Consider the following 7545-nt stretch of genomic DNA (forward strand, 5'->3'; position numbering starts at 1 on the left):
CACAAGAAGAATTTGACTTATTCTGCTTGGTCCCATAGGGAAAAATAAACAATCTACATAGAAATCACATTATGGTAGCTGTAGGTGTAATGTAAGGGACAAAAAAGAAACCTCTAAACAATTAGAATTTTCTTACTGTGAAATTATAATCAGCTTTTACCACAAAGAAGAGAAAGTAAGTATACCTCCCTTCTTTGTAGAGGAGAGGACTAAGTGTATGGAATGCTATATATATGTTATTGTCAATGTAATGACAAGCTTCACTGAACTTCTTTTAAAACTTTTCTGCTTTTATTTTAAGAAATAGTTTTGTTTTGTTTTGTTTTGTTTTTTTTAGGGAGAGGAGAGGACAGAAGAGAGGTATTAGGACTGGACTTGAAGTCAGATAGTTTCATCTTCCAGAGTTGAAATCTGGCCTCACACATTTAACAGTTATGTGATCCTGGGCAAGTCACTTAAGCCAGTTTTCCCCAGTTTCCTCATTTGTAAAATGAACTGGAAAAAGAAATGGCAAATCAGTCCAGTAACTCTGCCAAGAAAACCCCAAATGGGATCATGAAGAGTCACACATGACTGAAAAATGACAAAACAACAACAAAAAGAAAGGATACATATTTTTTGCATGTTATATATATATATATGTGTGTGTGTGTGTGTGTGTGTGTGTGTGTGCATATTCAAAATATATTTAAATAATATGATACAAAAATAAAATGGGTCAATTTTCATCAAACGTCTTTTTAAAGAATATTGCAATAGAGGATTCCTGTTCAGGGACAAGTTGAAATTTATGACCTCTGACATAATTTTCAATTTTGTGATGCTATGATTCTCTGCTTCAGTAGGAATGGTAAATGGAAAATTAAGTTTGCAGTTTACCATGTAGTTGTAATTATCAACATTCTACATAAAGTACTTTGATGGATTTGGAAAAAGCCCCCACAAATACTAGCTGGAGAAAAACCTTTGGACCAAATATATTCATGGGCACTCACAATATTCTTCAGCACTGATTTGCAAATGTCAAATTCTCCAAGCCAGACTTGTGACCACAATGTCTCACTCCATTCTCCCCCAAATAACTGCTCTGCTCCTAAATGAACTAAGAAATGTGCTTTAAAGGAGAGACAAAAATGTTTTAGATGGCCTTCAGATTCTGTTTTTAAAACTGAATCAGATATAGCAGCTTAGGAGAATATGGCCTAAGAACATTCCATATGGAAGAAAAATGTAGGACAAAGAATATTGTGAAATTTTGTGCTTGCCAAGGTAGGGTGGGAGGTAGGGGGAGAGAAGCACTCGTTTGAGAACTCGAGTGAAAATTCTCCATGACATCAATAATTCCAGTTTCTCCTAAATCTGATTATTCTAGATTGACCTTTTAATACATACATAGATGCTTTGGGAAAATCATTCTTTCTTACAAATGGTCACTGATGAAAAGGTCCTGCTGGTTAGAACAATAAAAGTTATAGCAACAAAAACAACAACTAGGGAAACAAGTTCTCAAGCTACCCTGAACTACCCAGGGGTTGTCCCATTTCAATTCATGTCAGGAAATACTTGAGCAGTAGAAAGCACCCAGTTCCTCTCAAAAAGCAGAGCTACATGGTTGTAGCTAATGAATTAAAACATCTTAATGATGTTTGTTACAAGACTTCCTTTTGAAATCTATAGCTATTGTCTAAGAATACACATTGAATAAAGTAGATGAAAAAATTCATGCTGCTTATACTTTGTATCATATGTGGTCCACTGGTTATGGAATATAGATATTTAGTTGTATGTACACATGTCTATGAGCAATAAAGAGATATTAATACATATATATATATATAATATATATATATATACTTATATATTAGGTGAGTTACAGAGAAATGAGTAGAACCTAGAGATGAGACATGAATAGGAGAAAGACCTGAATAGAGATTGCAGTTGGAAAACTATATTGTTCCTTTCAAATATTTCAAAATTCATACTTCTAGGAAAGTCCATCTCTTAACATGAATATATACTATAGAGGTCAAAAGCATGGAGCAGCACACTCTCAAGAGAATTTTTAACAACCTTTCTATCACCAATGAGTTATAAATAATTCAAAGAACATAAGACAGATGCATGTTTGGCATAAGCAGGTTGCAGCATGTTATCAGTGATGAATTCTATGCAAGAAGTGACATAAAAACATTATCAGAGATATGCGTGGCTAGAAAATGAAGTGAATCAATCATATATCATGAGTGAGACACAGCAGAAAGGCACTACAGTGGCATCTCCAGAAAAAGGAAAAAGACTCCAATGCATTGGAAATATTAGCTAAGAAGAGCATTGGGAAAACCTGGTTAAGAAAACCTAAACAGGAAAAAATAAATAAATAAAGGTAAAGGGGGCAGCTAGGTGGCGCAGTGGATAGAGCACCGGCCTTGGAGTCAGGAGTACCTGAGTTCAAAGCTGCCCTCAGACACTTAATAATTACCTAGCTGTGTGGCCTTGGGCAAGTCACTTAACCCCATTGCCTTGCAAAAACTTTAAATAAATAAATGAATGGATGAATGAATGGATGGATGAATGGATGAACGAACGAACGAATGAATGAACAAACAAATAAATAAATAAAAACCTAAATAGGAATTAATATACTTCTGGATGAAGACTACTATAAAAACAACTTCCACCAAAGTATTATTCTAATCGACAAGCAAGTATATCATTTAAGATGGCAGATATAGCAACAAGAATAAAAGTAGAAAGGAAGCTTATTTGCTGGGACAGATACACTAACCAAAGAGTCATGTGTATATTGTTCAAAACTTGCCACCTATGTTTTACTGATCAGTGTAAAAATTGAGTATTCTCCTTCAGCTTCAAATATGTTTATATAGTATTCTCATACTTATTATCTAATAAATGTTTAAAATCTCTTTTAATTTGGTCTGAATTGCCTGAAACAGCAGCATCTGGACTGCATTTCTGCATAAGGGATGGCTCATAATGGTTCAAACTGAAATTAACTCAGTTTGTTCCTCAGTATATTTGAACAATCCTTTCACCAGTCAACAAGACCTAAGACTATGTTAGAAAGCAAAGAGTTTTCAATTCCCCTGTTATTCAACAACCTCCTATTATATTTGAGACAGCATGATCAGCACTAGAATATACAGGGGTAAAAAGGAAACAATCCCTGGTGTCAAGTAACACACATTCATTGGGAGAGAAGATAATATATATATATATATATATATATATATATATATATATCTACATATATATATATCTACATATATATATATACATACATATATATATATAATTTAATAAAGGTAAGGTCATTGAAAAAGGGAAAAGGTGTTTCCAACTCTGAAGGCTCAGGAAAGGTTTTTGTTACCTGAAGGCCTTGAAGGAAGCTTGGAATTCTAAAAGGCAAATACATCCCAGATCTGGGGTAACTTGTGTGGCAATGGCAAATGGAAAGTCAGGTTCAGGGTCTTCCTGATAGGGGAAAAAAGTATCTTTAAAGGAGTCATTTATGGCCTCTCGTTAGGCTGATGACGGAGAAGTCACCCAATACAATCTATTTCTGTACAGAGATTCAGGAACAAAACACAATATGTCCAGATGGAATGCTCGGATGTTAGGAGTATGATTATGTGTGCATGTGTATGCATGTGTATGTGTTTTCAACATTAGTTCCAAAAATGCAGAAGGAAGCAATAGCTTTGGACCCTGGCCCACAGTATTATTCTGAAAAGAACTTTTTAAGTGCCTACTTTTTAAGTTCCCAGAAATTATGCCAGCTTCTGAGTATATAGAAACTTTACAAAACAAGACTGTTTGGAGAACTATTGGAGGAAACAATATATATTGATAAAAGTAAATCAAATAAATGCCAAGTAATAATGGGAAGAGGAGGGGAAATGGTAGCTCAATACTTATTGAACACAGATTATTATTATACTTTCAGTTTATCCCAATTCTAGGAAAGTATCAGTCTTTTAATATCCTAAGGAAGTCAAATGGTACAAATGCTCACAGAAATTTATCAGTGAACAATTTGTCTTTAACATTTGATATTCTACCTACTTATATGCTTTCAGGACATAGTCTTAATTTACTGGTTCTCCTCTCCCCCCGTTTCTGCTCCCAGATCTATTATGGAGACAGGTAGATGACAAAAAGAGCACTGGGCCTGGAATCAGAACGACATAGTTCAAATCTGGCCTCACACACCTACTGGTATGACCCTGGATGAGTCATGTTAACCTTGGATGGCTTCAGTTTCCCCCATATGTAAAATAGAAAAATAAAAGCAAGGTTGTTAGGTATTAATGAGATATTTGTAGAGTGCTTGTGACAGCATCTGGCACATAGTTGAAGTTTCAAAAATGTTGGTTTACAGAGGCAACCAGGTAGTGCAGTGGATAGAGCACAGGCCCTGGAGCTAGGAGGACCTGAGCTCAAATTTGAGCCTTAGACCCTTGATATTTACTAGCTGTGTGATCCTGGGAAAGTGCCTTAATCTTGACTGTATCAAAAAAATGCTTGTTTTCCCTCTTCTTTCCTATAGAGCAACATGAAAGAATGAAAAGAGCACTATCCTTGGACCCAGATGAACTGGGTTCAAATTCTTCCTCTGATACTATTCTAAATGTGACTGCAAAGAAGTCAGTTCATCTCCTAAGGCCTTAGGTTCCTATTCTCTCTAAAGAAGGAAGTGGACTAGATGACTTCTAAGGTTCCTATAAGTTCAAAATAAAAAGTACTTAATATTTTTAAACCATGGATTCCTTTGGCAATCTGAAACTATATAAGATAATATTTTTGAATAGTAGAAGTAAATATTAAATTTTAGAAATTAATGAAAAGAAAGGTTTGATTTTTTCCTCATTCAAATCATTGAACTCTTAAAATCTACCCATATAACCTTTTGAGATTTGCAGTACTCAGATTAAAACACCACGGCCAAGATCTATGATTCTGCAAGCAAACTACTTTGCTGTCTATACTCAGTCACCAGAATCCCAATTTTCAATCAGTGTCCTTTTGACCCTACCCAAAGAAATTAAGATAAACTAGCATGTTAAAAGTCCTCTCTTGATTCACATAGCCTGTTATTTTCCTTGTACAACTACCATAAATCAAGACCTATTTATTTTATTGTATTGAACAATCTGGGTTACCCATCAATCTACAGTGATCCTGGAGGAGAGATGTTTGGGTACATATAGTAAGCTACAGCAGAGAAATACACTTAATACAAAGCCCACAACTCTAATCTTTTTTCTCAACTTGTACTTTAGGAAACTGGGAGTAGGAAAGGAAAGAAAGCGAGGAAAAGGAAACTTGAAAAGAGAGGAGGGGGAAATCTCTTGGGATATAGATGGACAAAAGAAAGAAAACTCATGAGAGCAGAAAATAAACAAATGTCAGCCAACAAAGATTTAGGGATATCTATTTTACATTTCTGTGTCTGCATACTGAAAGCTGAGATTGGGTTCTCCTCACAGTCCAATAAAGGCTAGAATAGAGCCCCTGTCAATTGTTCCTTTATATTAAGCAAAAGCTACAGAAGGTCAGTATTCCTTTCTAGGACAGTCAAAATAGCTGAAGCAAGAAAATTAGGTTTTCAGAAGCCTCTCCGGGCCAATGTGCCTATCACTAAATGGAAGGAGGTATGATGATAGTTTTCACAGGCTCGGGTGCTGAGTTACACTGATGCATTCTTTTTTCCATCCTCAAATTGTGACCAGTGAAGCCAGACTCATAGGTAATGTTAATTTAAAATTTCATTCTCTAAGTTCTTTTGCCATAAGAGCTCCTTCAGAGACATCTGGACTGTTTTCCAACATTGTTAAGAACCTTTCTTAGTTATTACTACAAAAATTTCACCTCCAATTTAAGGCACTTTCCTAATTGTCTGTTATTCTTGACCTCAAATGTATACTTAAAATATAACGCCACTATCAGTGCCACTTCTACCTTTCCATTTAGGATCAATACCCAAAAATCAATAAAACAAAAATTTATTTATTCAGCACCATACTGTAAGCCTACCAATTATGCTAGACACTATAGGGAAATATAAAGACACCTACAACTTCTGCATTTATTATGGGTAAGAAAAATAATCATATATATATACATATATATATATATATATATATATAATGAAAAGGCAGAAACCTCAATGTGATCTAGGAAAATATTATTATTCCATAAGGTAGTAAATAGGAGAAATTTCAAGAAATGTAGAAAGACAAATGAAATGATACAGAGCAAAGAAAGCAGAACCAAGAAAACAAAATATTCAGTGACCACAGTAATGTAAATGGAAGTAACACTAAAAGACTTTCGAACTTAGAATAAATGTGATGACTGAACAAGGACCCACGAAAACACATTTGTCTTTTCTCTATAGAAAGATTATCAGTCACAAATGTGCAATGCTCCACAATTAGTCGGATGTCACTGCAATGGTGGTTTGTTTTCCTTAATAGTCTTTCTTTCTTTCAGAGGTGGCTCGGTGATGCAGTGGATAGAGCACCAGCCCTGGAGTCAGGAGGACCTGAGTTCAAATCTGGTCACAGACACTTAATAATTACCTAGCTTTGTGGCCTTGGGCAAGCCACTTAACCCCATTGCCTTGCAAAAAAACCCTAAAAGAAATGTTCTTTCTTTGTTCCTAGAAAGAGTTAATAGGGAAGTCATGGTAGTTATTGGGAAGTGACAGTGGTGTAAAAAATATAAAGCATCAAAAAACCCAAAGAAAATTAAAAAGAAGGGGAGAGAATGGGAGGAGATAGGAGGGGAGAAGAGTAAAGGAAAAGGAGTAGAAGGGAAGAAAAAGAAAAGAAAAAAGAAAAGAAAAGAAAAGAAAAGAAAAGAAAAGAAAAGAAAAGAAAAGAAAAGAAAAGAATTAGCGTCATGAGACATGAGTTCATATCCAAGCTTGAGTTTATAGAAAGTGTTGACTAACTTCTATGAATCTGTTTCTTCTTCCATAAAATAATGGTGGTAATGATATTTACATTTCCTCTCAGAAAGCTGTTGAAAAAAAATTATTGGTGGGGTGGCTAGGTGGCGTAGTGGATAAAGCACAGGCCTCGGAGTCAGGAGTACCTGGGTTCAAATCTGGTCTCAGACACTTAATAATTACCTAGCTGTGTGGCCTTGGGCAAGCCACTTAACCCCATTTGCCTTGCAAAAACCTAAAAAAAAACAGAAAAAAAATTATTGGGCAAACCATAATATTTTATATTAACATGAGTCTCCTCTCATATAGTCATAACCATGGCAGTTCAAGTCCTTCTCACCTTACTTGGACTATTAAAATGCTCTTCTATTTGATCTCTCAGTCATAGTTCTCTCCCCATTTTAATTTGTCCTCCACTCAGCTAAAAAATGAATTTTTGAAATTATAGGTCTCACTATATCTACCTCCTGCTTGAATATCAAATATATATATTTGTTTACCAATGATATATATATATATATATATATATTTACCATTTAAAGATATTTCTAACCTAGCTTCTTCCTACATCT

The sequence above is a fragment of the Macrotis lagotis genome, chromosome 1 (genome assembly GCF_037893015.1).
Source record: "Macrotis lagotis isolate mMagLag1 chromosome 1, bilby.v1.9.chrom.fasta, whole genome shotgun sequence".
NCBI classification, from domain to species: domain Eukaryota; kingdom Metazoa; phylum Chordata; class Mammalia; order Peramelemorphia; family Peramelidae; genus Macrotis; species Macrotis lagotis.